Source organism: Triticum aestivum, chromosome 3A (assembly GCF_018294505.1).
Source record: "Triticum aestivum cultivar Chinese Spring chromosome 3A, IWGSC CS RefSeq v2.1, whole genome shotgun sequence".
Taxonomy (NCBI): Eukaryota; Viridiplantae; Streptophyta; class Magnoliopsida; order Poales; family Poaceae; genus Triticum; species Triticum aestivum.
Window position 1 is genome coordinate 542,498,842 of NC_057800.1, and position 26,679 is coordinate 542,525,520.

A 26,679-nucleotide genomic window follows, 5' to 3' on the forward strand; every position below is an offset into this window, starting at 1 on the left:
CTCACTGTTCATCCAGAGGCAGCATCGATCGGCTTCAGTTAGCAGCAGTAGCGAAGGAATCGCTCGATCAGGTTCAGTTAACAGCCATCGATCGATCGCTCGGGTTCAGTAATGGGTAGCCTGTAGTGCAATCTCTTGGGTTCAGTTAGAGCCCAACGCCTCGCTTGGGTTCAGTTAGAGCCAACGCCTGCACACACACGCGCGTACGTGTACGAGAGAAACGCGCATTGCTCGGCCCCCGACCTCCCACCGTAACTGGGAACTCCTCGAAATTTTCCTCCCCCTCGCTTCTACCATGGTTTTTTCTGTCATGGACGACCCAAAGAATGTCATGCAGCTGCGTTTCTGGCCCGCCCAGGACGAAAAGCCCATTTTCTGTCATGATTTTTTGTCATAGAAGTAGGAGCCCACCACATCTATGATGATACCGGGTTTTGTCACAATTATCGTCATAGAAGTGTCATATGTATGACAGAAAAAAATTTCGTTCGGCCCAAAATGTCACGGATGTGTCTTTTTTTGTAGTGGTGATAATATGATCATTAGAGACTGATGGAAAAGTTTCAGCTCATTTTGATCATCCATGAGGGTACTTCCTTCACAGACAAGCAAATCTGAACAGAAACTTGAAAATTGCCAAGGAAGAATGGTTAGATGGATTGAGCTAATTTTTCGTATCCAAAGGTAATTTGTAATTGTTAATCACCCTGCCAAATTATTGCTCAATTGGAGTTAGGAATAAAGCACTTCCTTCGCAAAATTTCAGACAGGGCACAAACTTGCATTGGATCATGTGCTCAAATTATGATATTTGGAGCATGGGTTTGGATGGAAAGGGTGAAGATATAGTAAGTACAAGCTCCACAAATTATGTGGAAATTTTCCCTGCTATAAAAATGGTAGTTCCTTTGGAAACTGACAGAAATGCAATATTGGATTAAAATAGGAAAATGCAATTTTCCTTATTTAATTATGGCCAATATCTTTGCCAGAGCTTGGATTAGGCATAAATATCAACTCCACCAATTCTCAGGAATCTAGGAGATGACTAGCTAGGCCTTTGGATTTTATTCCTTAGAAAGGCAAGAAAAGGAATAAATCATAATTCAAAAATATTGCATTGGACTTAGCAATATTTTTTCATATCCAAGGTTCAGAAAGTTAGAGGATCTCTGGGAACAATTGGGAGGATCAACAGATCAAAGGAAATGATAGCTCCTTTGTAATCACAAAGGGCACATTCAAATTCCAAAAGTTTGGAATTAGGGTTTGAGAGGGTTTGGGATGATGCAAATGAGGTCTTGCCCACTGAAAAAGACATGAGCAAGATTTTGAAAGGTTGAAAATGACAAAATTTCTCAGAGTCATCCAGCAAACTCAGGAGAAAATTTTGAAAGTGAGTGCCAGGAGAGAATAACAGCACAAAAATTGATAACCCAATTTTGGGGCTCTTACAAATTACTAGAAAACGTCCTAGAATTAAAATTACCTCTATACACGTTATTACCAAAATTGTTCCTACCAACAAAATTCACATCCATAGATTCATTATTATTCTCAATCAAAGTGGACAAAGGCATATCATTAGGATCAGTAGGAGCACTCTTATTAGCAAACAATTTCATAAGTTCATCCATCTTTCCACTCAAAACATTAATCTCTTCAATCACATGAACTTTTTACTAGTAGTTCTTTCAGTGTGGCATTGAGAATAATTAACCATAATATTACCTAGGAGTTTGGTAGCTTCTCCTAAAGTGATTTCCATAAAAGTGCCTCCCGCGTACGAATCTAAAAGATTTCTCGAAGCAAAATTCAATCCATCATAAATTTTTTGTATAATCATCCATAAATTCAAACCATGTGTAGGGCAATTACGTATCATTAATTTCACCGTCTCCCAAGATTGTGCAACATGTTCATGATCAAGTTGCTTAAAATTCATAATATCGTTTCTGAGAGAGATGATCTTAGCGGGAGGAAAATACTTAGAGATAAAAGCATCTTTGCACTTATTCCATGAATCAATACCATTTTTAGGCAAAGACGAAAACCAAGCTTTAGCACGATCTCTAAGCGAAAATGGAAATAGTTTAAGTTTAACAATATCATTATCCACATCTTTCTTCTTTTGCATGTCAGACAAATCAACAAAGTTGTTTATATGGGTAGCGGCATCTTCACTAGCAAGGCCAGAAAACGGATCTTTCATGACAAGATTCAGCAAAGCAGTATTAATCTCACAAGATTCAGCATCGGTAAGAGGAGCAATCGGAGTGCTAATAAAAACATTATTGTTGGTATTGGCAAAGTCACACAATTTAGTATTATCTTGAGCCATCGTGACAAGCAAGCAATCCAACACACAAGCAAACAAGAAACAGACAAAAGAGGCAAATTGAAAAAGAGAAGGGGAATGGAAAAAGAGGGCGAATAAAGCGGCAAGGGTGAAGTGGGGGAGAGGAAAACGAGAGGCAAATGGCAAATAATGTAATGCGAAGGATAAGAGTTGTGATGGGTACTTGGTATGTCTTGACTTGGCGTAGATCTCCCCGGCAACGGCGCCAGAAATCCTTCTTGCTACCTCTTGAGCACTGCATTGGTTTTCCCTTGAAGAGGAAAGGGTGATGCAGTAAAGCAGCATAAGTATTTCCCTCCGTTTTTGAGAACCAAGGTATCAATCCAGTAGGAGACCACGCGCGAGTCACCTCGTACCTACACAAACAAATAAGAACCTCGCAACCAACACGATAAAGGGGTTGTCAGTCCCTTCACGGCCACTTGCAAGAGTGAGATCTGATAGAGATAATAATAATAAGATAAATATTTTTGGTATTTTTATGATATAGATTGAAAGTAAAGATTGCAAAATAAAATAGATTGGAAACTTGTATGATGGAGAATAGACCCGGGGGCCATAGGTTTTACTAGCGGGTTCTCTCAAGATAGCACAAGTATTAGGGTGGGTGAACAAATTACTGTCAAGCAATTGATAGAAAAGAGAATACTTATGAGAATATCTAGGTATGATCATGTATATAGGCATCACGTCTGTGACAAGTAGACCAACTCCTGTCTGCATCTACTACTATTACTCCACACATCGACCGCTATCCAACATGCATCTAGAGTATTAAGTTCATAAGAACGGAGTAACGCCTTAAGCAAGATGACATGATGTAGAGGGATAAACTCATGCAATATGATATAAACCCCATATTTTTAACCTCGATGTCAAAAATACAATACGTGTCATTTCCCTTTCTGTCTCTAGGATCGAGCACTGCAAGATTGAACCCAAAGCTAAGCACTTCTCCCATTGCAAGAAAGATCATTCTAGTAGGCCAAACCAAACTGATAATTGAAGAGACTGGCAAAGATAAACCAATCACACATAAAAGAATTAAGAGAAGATTCAAATATTGTTCATATATAGACTTGATCATAAACCCACAATTCATCGGATCTCGACAAACACACCGCAAAAGAAGATTACATCGAATAGATCTCCAAGAGAATCGAGGAGAACTTTGTATTGAGATCCAAGAGAGAGAAGAAGCCATCTAGCTACTAGCTATGGACCCAAAGGTCTGAAGTAAAATACTCACACATCATCGGAGGGGCCATGGAGTTGATGTAGAGGCCCTCCGTGATCAATGCCCCCTCCAGCGGAGCTGCGGAAAAGGCCCCAAGATGGGATCTCTTGGGTACAGAAGGTTGCGGCGGTGGAAATAGGGTTTCGTGGTGCTCTTGGATGTTTGTGGGGTATATGGATATATATAGGAGGAAGAAGTAGGTCAGTGGAGCAACAAGGGGCCCACGAGGGTGGAGGGCGCACCCAAGGGGGGTGGGCGTGCCCCCTGCCTCGTGACCTCCTCGATTGTTTCTTGACATCCCCTCCAAGTCTCCCGGATCACGTTTGTTCCAAAAATAATGCTTCCAAAGGTTTCATTCCGTTTGGACTCCGTTTGATATTCCTTTTCTGCGAAACACTAAATAGGCAAAAAAACAATTTGGGTTGGGCCTCCGGTTAATAGGTTAGTCCCAAAAATAATATAAAAGTGTAAAATAAAGGCCATTTACATCCAAAACAGATAATATAATAGCATGGAACAATAAACAATTATAGATACGTTGGAGATGTATCACCCTTGGCCAAGACAGAGTGAGCGGGAGGCGGTGACATGCTAGCCATCTCCTTTGAATCTACCGAACCCTCTGTCGAGGAACGCGGGGAGCTGTCATGGGCTGGACTGTGATGGCATAATTTAAACATATTAATATTACAAAATGGAGAGGCCAGGCATTTGGACGTCCATAAGGTTTTTGGTACTTACGAGGCGGCCCGAGGCTTGGTCCGGGGCATTCGCTCCGGACTGCTATCGACATCCCACGCGGAGTTATCCGCAAGGGAGCCCTTCCCCTTCTTTGGCGCCTTCTCCTCCTGATACGTCTCCAACGTATCTATAATTTTTTTATTGTTCCATGCTATTATATTATCAACCTTGGATGTTTTATATGCATTTATATGCTATTTTATATGATTTTTGGGACTAACCTATTAACCTAGAGCCCAGTGCCGCTGCCAGTTTATGTTTTTTCCTTCTTTTAGAGTATCGCAGAAAAGGAAAATCAAACGGAGTCCAATTGACCTGAAACTTCACGAAACTTATTTTTGGACAAGAAGAAGCCCACGGAGTATCAGAGTTGGACCAGGAGAGTCCCGGGCTGCCCACGAGGGTGGGGGGCGTGCCCCCTGCCTCGTGGACAGCCCGGAGGTCCACCGACGTACTTCTTCCTCCCATATATACACATATACCCTAAAAACTTCGGGGAGCACAATAGATCGGGAGTTCCTCTGCCAGAAGCCTTCGTAGCCACTGAAAACCAATCTGACCCTTTCCGGCACCCTGCCGGAGGGGGAAATCCCTCTCCGGTGGCCATCTTCATCATCCCGGTGCTCTCCATGAGGAGGAGGGAGTAGTTCTCCCTCGGGGCTGAGGGTATGTACTAGTAGCTATGTGTTTGATCTCTCTCTCTCTCGTGTTCTTGAGGTGATACAATCTTGATGTATCGTGAGCTTTGCTATTATAGTTGGATCTTATGATGTTTCTCCCCCTCTACTCTCTTGTAATGGATTGAGTTTTCCCTTTGAAGATATCTTATCGGATTGAGTCTTTAAGCATTTGAGAACACTTGATGTATGTCTTGTGTGGGATAACCGTGGTGACAATGGGTTATTCTATTGATTCACTTGATGCATGTTTTGGTGATCAACTTGCGGGTTCCGCCCATGAACCTATGCATAGGGTCTGGCACACATTTTCGTCATGACTCTCCGGTAGAAACTTTGGGGCACTCTTTGAAGTACTTTATGTTGGTTTGAATAGATGAATCTAATTGTGTGATGCATATCGTATAATCATACCCGCGGATACTTGAGGTGACATTGGAGTATCTAGGTGACATTAGGGTTTTGATTGATTTGTGTCTTAAGGTGTTATTCTAGTACGAACTCTAGGATAGATTGAACGGAAAGAATAGCTTCATGTTATTTTACTACGGACTCTTGAATAGATCGATCAGAAAGAATAACTTTGAGGTGGTTTCGTACCCTACCATAATCTCTTCGTTTGTTCTCCGCTATTAGTTACTTTGGAGTGACTCTTTGTTGCATGTTGAGGGATAGTTATGTGATCCAATTATGTTATTATTGTTGAGAGAATTTGCACTAGTGAAAGTATCAACCCTAGGCCTTGTTTCAACGCATTGCAATACCGTTCGTGCTCACTTTTATCATTAGTTACCTTGCTGTTTTTATATTTTCAGATTACAAAAACCTATATCTAACATCCATATTGCACTTGTATTACCATCTCTTCGCCGAACTAGTGCACCTATACAATTTACCATTGCATTGGGTGTGTTGGGGACACAAGAGACTCTTTGTTATTTGGTTGCTGGGTTGCTTGAGAGAGACCATCTTCATCCTACGCCTCCTACGGATTGATAAACCTTAGGTCATCCACTTGAGGGAAATTTGCTACTGTCCTACAAACCTTTGCACTTGGAGGCCCAACAACGTCTACAAGAAGAAGGTTGTGTAGTAGAAATCAAGCACTTTTCTGGCGCCGTTGCCGTGGAGGTTAGCGCTTGAAGGTATATCTTTAGATCTTGCAATCAAATCTTTTTGTTTCTTGTTTTATCACTAGTTTAGTCTATAAAAGAAAATTACAAAAAAATGGAATTGAGGGTACCTCATATGCTTCATCTTTTTAATATCTACCATGAAAATAAGGATTCCAATAATTGTGCTCAAGTGCTAGAAGAAGAATGCATTAGAATGTTTGGCACTAAATATTTGAATGATGAGCATGATTGCAATGTTGTTAGTATGAATTCCTTGAATATCCATGATGCTAATGATATGCAAAGCCACAAGCTTGGGGAAGCTATGTTTGATGAAGATTATATTTTTTGTCCCTCAAGTTTTGATGAGAAAATTTATTATGATGAAAGCACGCCTCCTATTTATGATGATTATATTGATGAAAGTGGATTTGGAGAGGTCATGACTTTATTTAGTCATGAATCCACTATTTCGGAAGAGGTTCCAATTAATTATGAGAACAAAGTTGCTATCTATGATGATTATTGTGATGACTTGTATGCTATAAAGAATAATGATATCCATGAAACATGTCATCATGATTTTAGTTTTCAATTGGATTATGCCTCACATGATAATTATTTTGTTGAGTTTGCTCCCACTATTATTCATGAGAAGAATTTTGCTTGTGTGGAGAGTAATAAAATTTCTATGCTTGTAGATCATGAAAAGAATGCTTTAGGTGCTGGTTATATTTTTGAATTCATTCATGATGCTACTGAAAATTATTATGAGGGAGGAACATATGCTTGTAGGAATTGCTATAACATCAAGTTTCCTCTCTATGTGCTTAAAGTTTTGAAGTTATGCTTGTTTTGCCCTCCTATGCTAGTTGATTATTGTTCCCATAAGTTGTTTGCTCACAAAAATCCCTATGCATAGGAAGTGGGTTAGATTTAAATGCGCTAGTCATATTCTTCATGATGCTCTCTTTATGTTACAATTCTTATCTTTTATGTGAGCATCATTGATATCATCATGCCTAGCTAGGGGCGTTAAACGATAGCGCTTGTTGGGAGGCAACCCAATTTTATTTTTGTCACTTGATTTTTTATCCTGTTTAGTAATAAATAATTTATCTATCCTCTGTTTTGCTTGTGTTTTTTGTGTCTAATTAGTGTTTGTGCCAAGTAGAACCATTGGGAAGACTTGGGGGAAGTCTTTTTGATCTTGCTGTAAAAAACATAAACTTTAGCTCTCACGAGAATTGCTGCCATTTTTTACTGGATAGTGATATTTAGTTAATTATTTTTGAATATTATTAATAGATAAATTCCTCACGTCCATCAGTTTATTTTAGAATTTTTGGGTTTCCAGAAGTTTGCGTTAGCTACAGATTACTACAGACTGTTCTGTTTTTGACAGATTCTGTTTTTTGTGTGTTGTTTGCTTATTTTGATGAATCTATGGCTAGTAAAATAGTTTATAAACCATAGGGAAGTTGGAATACAGTAGGTTTAACACAAATATAAGTAAATAATTAGTTATTACCGTACCTTGAAGTGGTGTTTTGTTTTCTTTCGCTAACGGAGCTCACGAGTTTTCTGTTAAGTTTTGTGTTGTGAAGTTTTCATGTTTTGGGTAAAGATTCGATGGACTATGGAATAAGGAGTGGCAAGAGACTAAGATTGGGGATGCCCAAGGCACCCCAAGGTAATATTCAAGGAGAACCAAAAGCCTAAGCTTGGGGATGCCCCAGAAGGCATCCCCTCTTTCGTCTTCGTTCATCGGTAAGTTTACTTGGAGTTGTATTTTTATTCACCACATGATATGTGTTTTGCTTGGAGTGTCACTTCATTTTATTTAGTTTTGCTTTCTGTTTGAATAAAATACCAAGGTCTGAAATTCTTAAATGTTAGAGAGTCTTCACATAGTTACATAATTATTTGACTACTCATTGATCTTCACTTATATCTTTTGGAGTAGTTTGTCATTTGCTCTAGTGCTTCACTTATATCTTTTAGAGCACGACGATGGATTTATTTTGAAGAAATATATGAACTCTCATGCTTCACTTATATTATTTTGAGAGTCCTAAACAGCATGGTAATTTTCTTTGGTTATGAATTTAGTCCTACTATGATGGGCATCCAAGAGGGATATAACAAAAACTTTCATATAAAGTGCATTGAATACTATGAGAAGTTTGATACTTGATAATTGTTTTGAGATATGAGGATGGTAACATTAGAGTCATGCTAGTGAGTAGTTGTGAATTTGAGAGATACTTGTGTTAAAGTTTGTGATTCCCGTAGCATGCACGTATGGTGAACTGTTATGTGATGAAGTCAGAGCATGATTTATTTATTGATTGTCTTCCTTATGAGTGGCGGTCGGGGACGAGCGGTGGTCTTTTCCTACCAATCTATCCCCCTAGGAGCATGAGTGTAGTACTTTGTTTCGATAACTAATAGATTTTTGCAATAAGTATTTGAGTTCTTTATGACTAATGTTGAGTCCATGGATTATATGCACTCTCACCCTTCCACCATTGCTAGCCTCTCTAGTACCGCGCAATTCGCTGGTACCATAAACCCACCATTTACCTTCCTCAAAACAGCCACCATCTACCTATTATGGCATTTCCATAGCCATTCCGAGATATATTGCCATGCAACTCTCCACCGTTCCATTTATTATGACACGCTCCATCATTGTCATATTGCTATGCATGATCATGTAGTTGACATTGTATTTGTGGCAAAGCCACCATTCATAACTCTTTCATACATGTCACTCATGAGTCATTGCACATCCCGGTACACCGCCAGAGGCATTCATATAGAGTCATAGCTTGTTATAAGTATCAAGTTGTAATTCTTGAGTTGTAGGTAAATAAAAGTGTGATGATCATCATTATTAGAGCATTGTCCCAGTGAGGAAAGGATGATGGAGACTATGATTCCCCCATAAGTCGGGATGAGACTCCGCACGAAAAATAAAAAAAAAGAGAAAAAAGAGGCCATAAAAAAGAGAAAAGGCCCAAATAAAAAAATGAGAGAAAAAGAGAGAAGGGGCAATGCTACTATCCTTTGACCACACTTGTGCTTCAAAGTAGCACCATGATCTTCATGATAGAGAGTCTCCTATGTTGTCACTTTCATATACTAGTGGGAATCTTTCATTATAGAACTTGGCTTGTATATTCCAATGATGGGCTTCCTCCAAATGCCCTAGGTCTTCGTCAGCAAGCGAGTTGGATGCACACCCACTAGTTTCTTTTGTTGAGCTTTCATACATTTATAGCTCTAGTGCATCCATTGCATGGCAATCCCTACTCACTCACATTGATATCTATTGATGGGCATCTCCATAGCCCGTTGATACGCCTAGTTGATGTGAGACTATCTTCTCCTTTTTGTCTTCTCCACAACCACCATTCTATTCCACCCATAGTGCTATGTCCATGGCTCACCCTCATGTATTGCGTGAAGATTGAAAACGTTTGAGAACATCAAAAGTATGAAACAATTGATTGGCTTGTCGTCGGGGTTGTGCATGATTTAAATATTTTTTGTGGTGAAGATAGAGCATAGCTAGACTATATGATTTTGTAGGGATAGCTTTCTTTGGCCATGTTATTTTGAGAAGACATGATTACTTGGTTAGTATGCTTGAAGTATTATTATTTTTATGTCAATATTAAACTTTTGTCTTCAATCTTATGGATCTGAATATTCTTACCACAATAAAGAGAACTACATGGATAAATATGTTAGGTAGCATTCCACATCAAAAATTCTGTTTTTATCATTTACCTACTCGAGGACGAGCAGGAATTAAGCTTGGGGATGCTGATACGTCTCCAACGTATCTATAATTTTTTATTGTTCCATGCTATTATATTATCAACCTTGGATGTTTTATATGTATTTATATGCTCTTTTATATGATTTCTGGGACTAACCTATTAACCTAGAGCCCAGTGCCAATGCTAGTTTCTGTTTTTTCCTTGTTTTAGAGTATTGCAGAAAAAGAAAATCAAACAGAGTCCAATTGACCTGAAACTTCACGGAACTTATTTTTGGACCAGAAGAAGCCCACGAAGTATCGGAGTTGGACCAGGATAGTCCCGGGCTGCCCACGAGGGTGGGGGGCGCGCCCACCCCCCTGGGCGCGGCCCCTTGCCTCGTGGACAGCCCGGAGGTCCACCGACGTACCTCTTCCTCCCATATATACCCATATACCCTAAAAACTTTGGGGAGCATGATAGATCGGCAGTTCCGCCGCCAGAAGCCTCTGTAGCCACCAAAAACCAATCTAGACCCGTTCCGGCACCCTGCCGGAGGGGGAAATCCCTCTCCGGTGGCCATCTTCATCATCCCGGTGCTCTCCATGACGAGGAGGGAGTAGTTCTCCCTCGGGGCTGAGGGTATGTACCAGTAGCTAAGTGTTTGATCTCTCTCTCTCTCTCTCTCTCTCTCTCTCTCGTGTTCTTGAGGTGATACGATCTTCATGTATCATGAGCTTTGCTATTATAGTTGGATCTTATGATGTTTCTCCCCCTCTAATCTCTTGTAATGGATTGAGTTCTCCCTTTGAAGTTATCTTATCGGATTGAGTTTTAAGGAGTTGAGAACACTTGATGAATGTCTCGCGTGGGATAACCGTGGTGACAATGGGTTATTCTATTTGATTCACTTGATGCATGTTTTGGTGATCAACTTGCGGGTTCCGCCCATGAACCTATGCATAGGGGTTGGCACACGTTTTTGTCTTGACTCTCCGGTAGAAACTTTGGGGCACTCTTTGAAGTACTTTGTGTTGGTTTGAATAGTTGAATCTAAGATTGTGTGATGCATATCGCATAATCATACCCGCGGATACTTGAGGTGACATTGGAGTATCTAGGTGACATTAGGGTTTTGATTGATTTGTGTCTTAAGGTGTTATTCTAGTATGAACTCTAGGATAGATTGAACGGAAATAATAGCTTCATGTTATTTTACTACGGACTCTTGAATAGATCGATCAGAAAGAATAACTTTGAGGTGGTTTCGTACCCTACCATAATCTCTTCGTTTGTTCTCCGCTATTAGTGACTTTGGAGTGACTCTTTGTTGCATGTTGAGGGATAGTTATGTGATCCAATTATGTTATTATTGTTGAGAGAACTTGCACTAGTGAAAGTATGAACCCTAGGCCTTGTTTCAACGCATTGCAATACCGTTTGTGCTCACTTTTATCATTAGTTAGCTTGCTGTTTTTATATTTTCAGATTACAAAAACCTATATCTACCATCCATATTGCACTTGTATCACCATCTCTTCACCGAACTAGTACACCTATACAATTTACCATTGCATTGGGTATGTTGGGGACACAAGAGACTCTTTGTTATTTGGTTGCAAGGTTGCTTGAGAGAGACCATCTTCATCCTACGCCTCCTACGGATTGATAAACCTTAGGTCATCCACTTGAGGGAAATTTGCTACTGTCCTACAAACCTTTGCACTTGGAGGCCCAACAACGTCTACAAGAAGGTTGTGTAGTAGATATCACCTCCAAATTTGGGGAGGCCTCCCTTTTCTTCCTTCCCCCAGGGGGGGAGTCGCTTTCTTCCTCCTCCTCGCCGTCATCTTCGGCGGCCGAAGAGTGAATCCCGTCTTCGGACGTCATGTCCGAAGCGCCTTTTCGGCGAAGGCTACTCCGGCCCCCTTGGTTCTTGGCCTTCTTCTCCAGCACATCATAAGGCGCCGGAAACAACATCTTCGTTAGAAGCGGGGTTTCTTGGTCTTCGGGCAGCGGAGCCGGACAATTAATCTTCCCCGCTATGTCGATCCAGGCCTAAAATTTGATAGGAAGGCTTAGACTCCTTCTCAAGATATGCCAGTAAAGGCTATACCTTGAAAACATGATAGAACTTACCGAATTAGCCTGGCGTTTTAGGCTAAGCCCGCGATCCTCGGTCGTAGGCGGTGGTGTCCCGCCGGCCTTGAAGAGCACTTTCTAGGTGTCTTCATGCGTCGTGCCGAAGAGCTCTAGCAGCGTCTGGTGCTTGGCTGGATCGAACTCCCACGAATAGCAAGTCTGGCGTTGGCACGGAAGGATCCGGCAAATGAGCATAACCTGGATCACGTTGACAAGTTTGATTCTCTTGGTTATCATGTTCTGGACGCATGTCTGGAGCCCAGTTAACTCGTTCGAAGAACCCCAGGTTAGGCCCTTCTCTTGCCAGGAGGTGAGCCGCAGCGGAACTCTGGATCGAAATTCAGCGGCCGCCGCCCAGTTGGTGTCGTGCGGCTCGTTGATGTAGAACCACCCCGACTGCCACCTCATCACCATCTCCACAAAGGAGCCTTCGGGCCATGTGACATTGGGCATCTTTCCCACCATGACGCCTCCGCACTCTGCTTGTTGACCTCTCACCACCTTCGGCTTTACATTGAAGGTCTTCAGCCATAGGCCGAAGTGAGGTGGGATATGGAGAAAGGCCTCGCAAACGACTATAAATACCGAGATGTTGAGGATGAAGTTCGGGGCTAGATCATGGAAGTCCAGCCCGTAGTAAAACATCAGTCCGCGGATAAACGGGTGGAGAGGGAATCCTAGCCCGCGGACGAAATCTGTGAGAAACACAACCCTCTCATGGGGCTCTGGGGTAGGGACAATCTGTCCCTCTGCCGGGAGACGGTGAACGATCTCCTTGGCCAGGTATCCGGCCTCTCGGAGCTCCTTGATGACTTTCTTCTTAACAAAGGAGGCCATCCACTTGCCACCAGCTTCGGATCCGGACATGGTTGGAGTGCTTTCTCCGGCAGGGGAAGCTAGAGCTTGGGCGCTGGAGCCCAAGAATGGATGGGCAGAGGAAGAAGGCGGGGGTGAATGAGTACGAATCCTTATCCCCTTATAAAGGCCGTGAATGACAAACGCCTTCGTACTCGCCTTAAAACTTGCCTACTCCCAAGGGCTGTGTAAACAACACGGTTCGGTTACCCACACCCGTATTGATGAGAATCCCGTAATAAGGGGACACGATCTCTGCTTTCACAAGACGTGCCAATGGCAACCATGTCTCGAAATGGGAGCAGCAGACGAAAAACGGTTCAAAGTTATGACTGGAGAGATGTGATGTCATGTTATGAAAAGTTGTTAGCAGATTGGACTCGTGTAAAATTATATTCTCTCTGCGGTTGTGTGTGGTGTGTGTTACAGGTCCGGACACGTCGATACATTCGAAGACTATTTTGGAGTTCGGAAGGAGGAACCCGCCTTGCAATGCCAAAGACAGGCCTACACGCCGGATACCTTGTCATTGAAGCCAGGTTCAGGGGCTACTGAGGGAGTCCTAGACTAAGGGGTCCTCGGGCGTCCGGCCTGTTAGCCATGGGCCGAACTGATGGGCTGTGAAGATACGAAGACCGAAGACAGCACCCCTGTTCGGATGGGACTCTCCTTGGCATGGAAGGCAAGCTTGGCGACTAAATATGTAGATTCCTTTCTTTGTAACCGGCATTGTGTAACCCTAGATCCTCCCGGTGTCTATATAAACCTGAGGAGTTAGTCTGGAGGACATACATTATCATAGCCATACAAGCTAGACCTCTAGGGTTTAGCCATTACGATCTCGTGGTAGATCAACCTTTGTAATACTCATATTCATCAAGATCAATCAAGCAAGATGTAGGGTATTACCTCCATAGAGAGGGCCCGAACCTGGGTAAAGCATTGTGTCCCCTGTCTCCTGTTACCATCGACCTTAGACGCACAGTTCGGGACCCCCTACCCGAGATCCGCTGGTTTTGACACCGACACCGACATCGTGGACATCTCCGATGACGGAGATTAGCTATGGTAGTATGTAGTATGTAGTAAGTTGGATTTCTATTGCATGCTTTGTATGGATTTAGGTTTTGAAATATGAGAGACTCTGATGCAGAGTGGCTAATTTGAGGCATGAACAGACACTATCCGTGGATGCGCCCGGTCATGTCTGTGGTCGTTTGAGGGATTGGTTTTGTCAAGTCTGGACGGTTGTAGATGCTCTGGCCCTTTTGTGAAAGTTGAGCCAGATCTGACCCTTTTTCTATCATCGGGGGTCAACTGCGATAGGGTATTCCAACCTACCATCAAGTTCCCTAGCGGTAGGCAACTTATCCACGTTAGTGTAGTGCAGCATTACGGCCAAACAGGCTGGCGGTAGCTTGCGCAACCCTACCGCTGAGGTGCCCGGCGGTAGGCGTGTAAAAGCACTATATTTGATACTTATTTTTTTGTGATAGGGCGTGCACCCTTACCACCAAGGGCCTCGACGGTAGGCCATTATACCGCACCGCCATTGATCCCGGTGGTAGGAGAAGGATTAGATCTCAAAGTTTTTTCGAACCAGGGTTCGATCTGGTTCAACTTTTGTAAAAGGGTCAAAACACCAAATTTGGTCGCCAATGGAGCATCTACAACCGAATTGAATTTCTCAAAGGTCCGTCTAGAACTTAGTTGAGACTTAACGGTCTCAGTCGAGTGACGCCGGCGTAGTTTTTTCACTACAAGCGACACGACATGATGCTACAAATGGCGGGGGAAAATGTTGCAATAGTACGACAACAAATGCCACAAGCTGTTCTAGTTAATATGCTATAGCCGTCAATGAAGGATGTTCCAACCAGTGAGATGGTGTGCTACAATCGATGACGAATGACATGCCATAACTACCAAGACGGATGTTGTAATCGATAGGAAAAAATGTTTCAAATGAAGGGATAAAATGCCGCAAGGTCGACTGAGATCCGAAAGAAATGCTATAAATAATGGGACAAAATGCTGCAAGGTCAACTAAGACTTGGTTAAAACTCGGGGATAAATCTCAATTGAGTCAGTTTTAGCAAGCCCATATCTCAAACCCTCTCTGAATATCCCATGGTCGTTGTGTGCACAAAAAATAAAAAAGAAGTCATCCAATTAGATTTCTTAGACAGCGACTGCTACAAAAGAACCAACTTATGTCCTAGAGAAATCAGTCGGCTCGTTAGCCGTCGGATCTTTCCCCCCTGTGTAGTCGTTAGATCCAGTCAACGCAACACCCAGATTATCGTCCTCACGCCGGATCAATGCATACCCCTTTCGTTCTCCGGGCTGCAGCGACGCAACAACACGCACCCTCGCCCGTTGAAAAAGCATCGACCCTGACTCTTAGCCTCCATGCAGCATCGTCGGCAGGCCATGATACGTCCATTTTGCATCATGTTTTCCTACTATTATTTATAATGTTTTATGCATAATAATGCTTTATGGAGTAATTCTAATGCCTTTTCTCTTATAATATGCAAGGTTTACACGAAGAGGGAGAATACCGGTAGCTGGTATTCTGGACCTGAAAAAGCTACATCGGGGCACCTATTCTGCACATCTCCAAATAAGCTGAAAATTAACAAAGAATTATTTTGGAATATATGAGAAATACTAGAGCAAATAACTACCAAAGGGGGCCACCTGGTGAGCACAAGACACCAGGGCATGCCAGGCCACCTAGGCCCACCTTGGTGGGTTGTGCTCAGCCCACCTCCGGTGCCATGTTCTGGTATATAGGTCATTTTGACCTAGAAAAAATAAGGAGATGACTTTTGGGACGGAGCTCCGCTGTCTCAAGGCAGAACTTGGGCATGAGCACTTTTGCCCTCCAGCAGAGCGATTCCGCCGGGGGAACTTTCCTCCTGCAGGGGGAAATCGAAGCCATCATCATCACCAACAACCCTCTCATCTTTGGGAGGCCAATCTCCATCAACGTCTTCAACAACACCATCTCCTCTCAAACCATAGTTCATTTCTTGTGTTCAATCTTTGTACCGGAACCTTAGATTGGTACCTATGGGTGACTAGTAGTGTTGATTACATCTTGTAGTTACTATATGGTTTATTTGGTGGGAGATTATATGTTCAGATCCATTATGCTAATTAATACCCCTCTGATCCTTATGGTGTCATGTGAACGTCGACTACATGGCACTTCACCATCTTTGGAACTAAAGGAATGCATTGTGGAGTAGTTATTAGATGATGGGTTGCTAGAGTGACAGAAGCTTAAACCCTAGTTTATGCGCAACTTCATAAGGGACCAATTTGGATCCAAATGTTTAATGCTATGGTTAGATTTTATCTTAATATTTTTCTCATAGTTGCGGATGCTTGCGAGGGGGTTAATCATAAGTGGGAGGTTTGTTCAAGTAAGAACAACACCCATGCACCGGTCCACCCATATATCAAATTATCAAAGTAGCGAACACAAATCAAACCAACATGATGACAGTGACTAGATAAAATTCCCGTGTACCCTCAGGAACGCTTTGCTTATTATAAGAAATCGTTTTGGCATGTCCTTTGCCACAAAAGGATTGGGCTACCTTGCTGCACTTTATTTACCGTTACCGTTACTTGCTTGTTACAAATTATCTTGCTATCAAACTACCTGTTACCGACAATTTCAGTGCTTACTGAAAACCACTTGCCATTTCCTTCTCCTCCTTGTTGGGTTCGACACTCTTACTTATCGAAAGGACTACGATTGATCCCCTATACTTGTGGCTCATCAAGACTTTTCTGGCATCGTTGCTGGGGAGTGAAGCGCTCTTGGTAAGTGGAAATTGGTAAGGAAAAATGTATACTATGTGCTGAAATTTATTGTCACTTGCTACTATGGAAAACCATCCTTTGAGGGGTTTGTTCGGGTATCTTCACCTCGACTGGAAGCACAATTAGTTGCCCCTCAACCTAGTGCACCTACTAAAAATATTGGTTATGAAATTCCTTCAGGTATGATAGAACAACTGCTAGCTAATCCTTATGCAGGAGATGGAACTGAACATTCTCATATGCACTTGATATATGTGGATGAAATTTGTGGATTATTTAAGCTTGCAGGTTTATTCGGAGATTAAGCTAAGAAGAAGGTTTTCCCTTTATCTTTGAAGGAAAAAGCATTGACATGGTATAGGCTATGCGATGATATTGGATCTTGGAACTGGAATAGATTGAAATTGGAATTTCACCAAAAAATTATCCCATGCATCTAGTTCATCGCGATCGGAATTATATATATAATTTTTGGCCTCATGAAGGAGAAAGTATCTCTCTAGCTTGGGAGAGGCTTGAGTCAATGTTATATTTGTTGGGAAATGTTGCATGGAAAACAAAAAATTTCTATGCACACGAAATATCTGTCCATGGAGATGCATAGCAACGAGGGGGAGAGTGTGTCTACGTACCCTTGTAGACCGTAAGCGGAATCGTTTCTCAACGTTGTTGATGTAGTCAAACTTCTTCGCATTTCAACTGATCAAGCACCGAATGCACGGCACCTCCGTGTTCTGCTCATGTTCAGCTTGGTGACGCCCCTCGCCTTCTTGATCCAGTAAGACGATGAGGTAGTTGATGAGAGTTCCGTCAGCACGACAACGTGGTGACGGTGATGGTGAAGTGATCCTCGCAGGGCTTCACCTAAGCACTACGAAAATATGACCGGGGGTCTAAACGGTGGAGGGAGGCGCCGCACATGGCTAAACAATTGTTTGGGGTATGCTAGGCTCCCCCCACATATATATAGGTGGGAGGGGGAGGGGAGAGGCCAGGAGGTTCCCCAAGTAGGACCGAACCCTACTTGGGCTCCTCCCTAGCCGCACCCCCTGCCATATATGTCGGAGAGGGAAGGAAATAGAGGGGGAGAGGGAAGGAAGGGGGAATCTTGTTCCTCTCTTTCCTTTCCCTTGCCCTCTTTCCTTCTCCTCCTTGGCCGGCCCATATGGGGGGCGCACCAGCGCCTTGTGGCTGGTGCGTTTCCCCTCTTGGCCCATAAGGCACATATCTTTTGACGGGGTGCACGGAACCCTTTCCGGTGACCCGATAAGTACCCGGTAACCCTGAAACACTTTCGGTGTCCGAATACCATCATCCTATATATCAATCTTTACCTCTCGGCCATGTAGAGACTCCTCGTCATGTCCGTGATCTCATCCGGGACTCCGAACAAAATTCGGTCACCAAATCACATAACTCATATATTACTATATAGTATCGAATGTTTAAGCGTGTGAACCCTATGGGTTCGAGAACTATGTAGACATGACCGAGACACCTCTCCGGTAAATAACGAATAGCAGAACCTAGAGGCCCATATTGGCTCCTACATATTCTACAAAGTTCTTTATCGGTCGAACCGTTATGACAATATACGTAATTTCCTTTGTCCATCGGTATGTTACTTGCCCGAGATTCGATCGTCGTTATCTTCATACCTAGTTCAATCTCGTTACCGGCAAGTCTCTTTACTCGTTTCGTAATACATCACCTCGTGCCTAACTCATTAGTCTTTTTCTTGCAAGCTTATGATGTGTATTACCGAGAGGGCCCAGAGATACCTCTTTGATACTCGGAGTGACAAATCCTAATCTCGATCTATGCCAACTCAACAAACACCTTCGGACATACATGTAGAGCATATTTATAATCACCCAGTTACGTTGTGACGTTTGATAGCATACAAGCCATTCGTCCGTTATTCGGGAGTTGCATAATCTCATAGTTGAATGAATATGTATTTGAGATGAAGAAAGCAATGACAATAAAACTGAACGATCATTATGCTAAGCTAACAGATGGGTTTTGTCCATCACATCATTCTCCTAATGATGTGATCCCATTATCAAATGACAGTACATGTATGTGGTTAGGAAACCATAACCATCTTTGATCAACGAGCTAGTCTAGAAGAAGCTTACTAGGGACACGATATTTGTTTATGTATTCACACATGTATTTAGGTTTGCGATCAATACAATTATAGCATGAATAATAAACCTTTATGATGAATAAGGAAATATAAAATAACAACTTTATTATTGCCTCTAGGACATATTTCCTTCAGTCTCCCACTTGCACTAGAGTTAAGAATCTAGTTCACATTGCCATGTGAATAACACCCATAGTTTACATCGCCATGTGATTAACACATATAGTTCACATCACAATGTGACCAACACCCAAAGGGTTTACTAGAGTCAATAATCTAGTTCAAATCGCCATGTGATTAACACCCAAGAGTAATAAGGTGTGATCATGTTTTGCTTGTGAGAGAAGTTTAGTCAACGGGTCTGTCACATTCAGATCCGTATGTATTTTGCAAATTTCTATGTCTACATTGCTCTGCATGGAGCTACTCTAGCTAATTGCTCCCACGTTCAATATGTATCCAGATTGAGACTTAGAGTCATCTATATTAGTGTCAAAGCTTGCATCGATGTAACTATTTATGACAAACTCTTTATCACCTCCATAACCGAGGAACATTTCTTTAGTCCTCTTTAAGGCACCTAAGGATAATTTTGACCCCTGTCCAGTGGTCCACTCCTGGATCACACTTGTACCCTCTTTGCCAGATAAGTGGCAATACACACATCAGGTGTGGTACAGATCATGGCATATCATGTAGAACCTATGGATGAGGCATAGGGAATGACTTTCATTCTCTCTCTATCTTATGCCGTGGTCGGACTTTGAGTCTTACTCAACTTCACACCTTGTAATACAGGCAAGAACCCCTTCTTGGACTGAACCATTTTGAACTTCTTCAAATCTTATCAAGGTATGTGTTTTGTGAAAGTTCTGTTAAGCATCTTGATCTATCCCTATAGATCTTGATGCTTAATATGCAAGTAGCTTCACCAAGATCTTTCATTGTAAAATTCTTATTCAAGTATCCTTTTATGCTATCCAAAACTTCTATATCATTTCCAACCAATAATATGTCATCCACATATAATATCACAAATGCTACAGAGCTCCCACTCACTTTCTTGTGAATACAGGCTTCACCATAAGTCTGTATAAAACCTTATGCTTTGATCACCTCATCAAAGCGTATATTCCAACTCCGAGATGCTTGCACCAGTCCATAGATGGACTGCTAGAGGTTGTACACTTTGTTAGCACCTTTAGGATCGACAAAACCTTCTGGTTGCATCATATACAACTCTTCTTTGAGATATCCATTTAAGGAATGCAAATTTGACATCCATTTGCCAGACTTCATAATCATAAAATGTGGAAATTGCTAACATGATTCGGACGGACTTAAGCATCACTTCGGGTGAGAAAGTCTCATTGTAGTCAACCCCTTGAACTCGTCGAAAACCTTTCGCGACAAGTCAGGATTTGTAGACGGTGACATTACCATCAGCGTCACTCTTCTTCTTGAAGATCCATTTATTCTCAATGGCTTGCTGATCATCAGGCAAGTCGACCAAAGTCCACACTTTGTTCTCATACATGGATCCTATCTTAGATTTCATGGCCTCAAGCCATTTATCAAAATCTGGGCTCATCATAGCTTCTTCATAGTTCGTAGGTTCGCCATGATCTAGTAACATGACTTCCAGGACATGATTACCATACCACTCTGGTGCAGAACATGCTCTGTTCGACCCACGAGGTCCAGTAGTAACTTGATCTGAAGTTTCATGATCATCATCATTAGCTTCCTCTTAGTTGGTGTAGGCATCACAGGAATAGATTTCTCCGATGTGCTACTTTACAAATTTGAGAAGGTATAATTACTTCATCAACTTCTACTTTCCTCCCACTTACTTCTTTCGAGAGAAACACCTTCTCTAGAAAGGACCCATTCTTAGCAACAAAGATCTTGCCTTCAGATCTGTGGTAGAAGGTGTACCCAAAAGTTTCTTTAGGGTATCATATGAAGACGCACTTCTTCGATTTGGTTTTGAACTTATCCGGCTGAAGCCTTTTGACATCAGCATCGCATCCCCAAAATTTAAGAAATGACAGCTTAGGTTTCTTGCCAAACCACAGTTCATATGGTGTCATCTCAACGGATTTAGACGGTGCCCTATTTAATGTGAATGCAGCTGTCTCTAATGCATAACCCCAAAACGATAGTGGTAAATCGGTAAGAGACATCATAGAATGCCCCATATCCAATAAAGTACGGTTACGATGTTCGGACACACCATTACGTTGTGGTGTTCCAGGTGGCGTGAGTTGTGAACAATTCCACATTGTTTTAAATGAAGGCTGATACATCTTCATTGTATCTATAATTTTTGATTGGTTCATGCCAATATTATACAACTTTCACATATTTTTGGCAACTTTCTATATGATTTATTAGACTTACCTATTGATCCAGTGCCAGTTCCTTTTTTTGCATGTTTTTTTGTTTTGCAGAAAATCCATATCAAACAAAGTTCAAATGCGATAAAAATTCACAGAGAATCATTTTGGCATATATGTGATTTTTGGGAGGTGGAATCAACGCAAACGGGGGCCACAGTGCCTACAACCCACCAGGGTGCGCCCCAAGCCCAAGGCACGCCCAGGTGTCTTATGCTCTCCTCGAACGTCGGTTGGAGCTCTACTTCGGGCGCAAGGAAGCTTATATCCGTAAAAAAATCATGTTAAAATTTCAGTGCAATCGGACTTACGGATCTTCCGGAATATAAGAAACGGTTTTCGGCTAGATCTGGGGAACGCGAAACAGAAGAGAACGGAGAGGGAGATCCAATCTCGGAGGGGCTCCCACCCCTCCGCTGTCATGGAGGCCATGGACCAGAGGGGGAACTCTTCTCCCATCTAGGGGGGAGTCCGAGGAAGAAGAATAAGGAGGGGGCTCTCCCCCCCTCTCTCCCGGTGGCGCTAGAGTGCCGCCGGGGCAAAGATCGTGACGACAATCTACATCAACAATCTTGCTACCGTCCACACCAACTTTGTCCCCCTCTATGCAGCGGTGTAACACCTCTTCTCCCCGCTGTAATCTCTACTTAAACATGGTGCTCAACTCCATATATCATTCCCCAATGATCTATGGTTATCATATGATGTTTGAGTAGATCCGTTTTGTCCTGTGGGTTAATCGTGATTTTGGTTGGTATGATTGTATATTTTATTTATGGTACTGTCCTACGGTGCCCTCCGTTTCGCGCGAACGTGAGGGCCCCCCGCTATAGGGTGTTGCAATATGTTCATGGTTTACTTATGCTGGGTTGCGAGAGTGACAAAAGCTTAAACCCGAGTAAGTGGGTTATGGCATATGGGAGTAAAGAGGACTTGATACTTAATGCTATGGTTGGGTTTCACGACCTTAATGATCATTAGTAGTTACGGATGCTTGATAAGGGTTCAATCATAAGTGCATATGATCCATGTAGAGAAAGTATGTTAGCTCATGCCTCTCCCTCATATAAAATTACAAGAATGATTACCGGTACTCGTTATCGATTGCCTAGTGACAATTGACTTTCTTGTTAACAAAAGCTATCCACTTTTAATACCTTGCAATTTATTCATAGTTTTATTCTGCAAAGTACTCGTAGTTTTATTCTTGCAAAATAGTTTCATACTTGTTTTAGGTAAAGCAAACATCAAGTGTGCGTAGAGTAGTATCGGTGGTCGGTAGAAATTGAGGGAATATTTGTCCTACCTTTAGCTCCTCGTTGGGTTTGACCCTCTTATTTATTGAAGAAGGCTACAAACGACTTCACACATAAGCCTTATTATATTTTCCTCAAAATAGCCAACGTACCTACCTATTATGGCCCTTCCATAGCCATTCTGAGATATATTGCCATGCTTCCACTGCTTCCATTTTGATGACTTGAGCATTCGTTGTCATATTCCTTTGCATGATCGTAAGATAGCTAGCATGATATTTCCATGGCTTGTCCGTTTTTTGATATCGTTGTTATGCTAGATCATTGCTCATCCTGGTACACTGCCAGAGGCATTCATATAGAGTCATACTTTGTTATAGGTATCGAGTTGTAATTTTTATTTCTTTTGAGTTATAAGTAAATAGAAGTGTGATGATCATCATTATTCATTTTTAGAGCATTGCTCCAGTGAGGAGAGGATGATGGAGACTATGATTCCCCCACAAGTCAGGATGAGACTCCGGACAATGAGAGAGAAAAAGAAAAAAAAGAAAAAATAAAAAAAAAGAAGAAAAGAAAAAGAAAAAAAAGAAAAAGAAAAAGGAAAAATATAAAGAAAATAAAGAAATAAAGAGAGAAGGGACATGCTAGTTCCACACTCGTGCTTCAAAGTAGCACCATGTTTTTCATATGGAGAGTCTCCTATGTTGTCAGTTTAATATACTAGTGGGAATTTTTCATTATAGGATTAGATGCACACCCACTTAGTTTTCATGATGAGCTTTCATACACTTATAGCTCTTAGTGCATTCGTTGCATGGCAATCCCTATTCCTCGCATTAATATCAATTGATGGGCATCTCCATAGCCCGTCGGTTAGCCGCATCAATGTGAGACTTTCTTACTTTATTATCTTCTCTATATTTACCCCTATCATCATACTCTATTCCACATGTAGTGCTATGTCCATGGCTTGCTCTCATGTATTGCGTGAGGGTTGAAAAAGCTGACGCGCGTTAAAAAGTATGAACCAATTGCTCGACTTGTCATCGTGGTCGTGCATGATAAATACTTCGTGTTAAGAAGACAAAGCATGATAAGACTATATGATTTTGTAGGGATAGCTTTCTTTAGCGTTGATATTTTGAAAGACACGATTGTTTTTTGGGATGCCTAAGAATTGATGTCTTTATGTCAAATTATACACGATCATGCACTCCCACCTACCTACAATACAACCTTGCAAATGGTTGTGGCAGAGTAGGTGCACTATGAAGATCAAGGTGTTTGGGTGGCTGTTATTCTTTAACAGACTAAACACCAAGGATATGCTAGTTCAAAGACATTGGCATTCAAGCCAAGATGACAATCTCTGTCTCATTTGTAGTGAGCTGGTGTATGAGGATAGAATCCATCTGTTTTTTAATTGCACATTCAGTTGTAGAGTCTGGGGCTACTTGGGCATTGATTGGTCTGGAGGCTCCGATATACTGCAATGTATCATGCATGCTAGATCCAGCTTTAGGCACCCTTTCTTCTTTGAAGTTATGCTAACACTAGTAGAAAAAGGACCTAATGTGAGACACATTAGTCCCGATTTGATTTTGATCCGGTACTAATGGTACCATTAATGCCGGTTCGAACGACTATGCATTAATGCCGGTTCGTGTTGAACCTTTAGTACCGGTTCATGCCACGAACCAGTACTAAAGGGGTGGTGGTAGGCTGGCGTCAGGCCGGGGCCCCACGATCACCTTTAGTACCGGTTCGTGGCACAAATCGGTACTAAAGGGCTATCCTTTAGTACCGGTTCGTGCCACGAAGTGGGACTAAAGGGGTCTGACCTATAGTCCCGGTTGGAGACACAAACTGGGACTATAGGGCAATTTTCAAACTCTACCCCCCCATGTATCGCCATTTCAGTTTTGAAAAAATCAAAAGAAAATGATAAAAACTTCAAAAAATAAAATCCTTCGAGAGGTAGTTATATTACTACATCTACTAGTTAGGAAAATTTGAAAACTTAAATCTGGACATGTTTTCCAAAAAGTGTAGGGAAAATGTAAAACGGCTATAACTTTTGCATACAATGTCGGAAAAAAACGTATAATATATCAAAAAATTCAGCACGAAAATCCGCATCCGATGGAGACCGCCTATGGCATGTTTGCAATTTTTTAGAATCCTCAAATTCCAAAAGGAAAAAAAGATATGGTCAAATTTCAGTTTTTATAAAAAAATTGGGTTAAATCTGGTCAAACTACTTATTCAAGAAGTATTAATGTTACTACATAATTATTCAAGAATATTAGTGTTACTAAATAATTATTTCAATTTTTTGAATTTTGGTCAAATCTGGTCAAATTATGGTTAAACTGTGGTCAAACTATGGTCAAACTTATTCAAGAAATATTAGTGTTACTAAATAATTACTATTTTTTAGAATAATAGTTTCAAACTCAAACAGTGAAACTTGTGACCTAATGCTCAAGCTAAACTGCTAAGGGTTAATAGGATTGACAGCTTACATTTGTCAGGAAAACAACAAGTGCATACTTGGAATGTAGGGGGAATAGAACTCCGAAGTTAAGCGTGCTCAGGCTGGGGGAGTGAGAGGATGGGTGACCGGCTGGGAAGTTAGGCGATTTGGAATGAGTGATCCACACTTGAGCAGTTAAGAGAGGTGATTGGAGACTAAATCATCAAATAATTCAGAAAAATTAAAAATAAAAAAAAAATCAAATTTTTTTCCAAAATTTTCAAAAAAAAGTTCCACCAACCGGTACTAAAGGTCCCCCATACCAGGGCGCGAGCTCACGCCACGTGGTGGCACTTTAGCGCCGGTTCGTGCCGAACCGGTACTAAAGGGGGGCCTTTAGTGCCCACCCTTTAGTGCCGGTTATGGAACCGGCACTAAAGGCCCTTACGAACCGGTTTTAAAGCTCCGTTTTCTACTAGTGTAACAATAGCCTGGAATATTTGGATTTTAAGAAATGGCAGAACCTTCAGAGTTGAGAGAGCTACTTTCAGTGCTTGGAAGTGTAAATTCATCCATGATATTTCATTGCTTGCTCATAGGGTGAATGATTGTATTAAACCAAAACTCTTGGCTTGGGTTGATTCTTTGTTGTAAAGCAGGTAGGGATGTTTAGTCATAGGTAGGCTCTTGTCTTTTTTTCTTTGTATAGTCTGTATTTTGCTTGTACAGTTCTGTTTTCCTTAATAAAGGGCTGTGGGGCTTTGCCTCACAGTAAATATTCAAAAAAAAATTATACACAATTGCTTTGAATCACTTATGTCTTAATATTCATGCCATGACTAGACATATTATCAAGTTTATGCTAGGTAGCATTCCACGTCAAAAGTTATCTTTTTTATCATTTATCTACTCGAGGACGGGCAGGAATTAAGCTTGGGGATGCTATCTATAATTTTTGATTGTTTCATGCCAATATTATACAACTTTCACATATTTTTGGCAACTTTTATATGATTTATTGGACTAACCTATTGATCCAGTGCCCAGTGCCAGTTCCTCTTTTTTTTTTGTTTTTTGCTTCACAGAAAATCCATATCAAACGAAGTCCAAACACGATAAAAATTTAAAGAGAATTATTTTCGAATATATGTGATTTTGGTATGTGGAATCAATGCAAACGGTGGCCCATAGTGCCCACAACCCACCAGGGCGTGCCCCAGGCCCCAAGCGTGCCCATGTGTTGTATGCTCCCCTAGAACATCGGTTGGAGCTCTACTTCAGGCGCAAGGAAGCTTATATCCGGAGAAAATTCATGTTAAAATTTCAGCGCAATCGAAGTTACGGATCTCCCGAAATATAAGAAACAGTTTTCGGCTAGATCTGGGGAACACGAAGCAGAAGAGAACAGAGAGGGAGATCCAATCTTGGAGGGGCTCCCACCCCTCCGCCGAGGCCTTGTACCAGAGGGGGAACTCTCCTCCCATCTAGGGGGAGGCCAAGGAAGATAAGAAGGAGGGGGCTCTCTCCCCCTCTCTCCCGGTGGCGCCAGAGTGCCGTCGGGGCAAGGATCGTGATGGCGATCTACATCAACAATCTTGCTACCGTCCACACCAACTTTCTCCCCCTCTATGCAGCGGTGTAACACCTCTTCTCCATG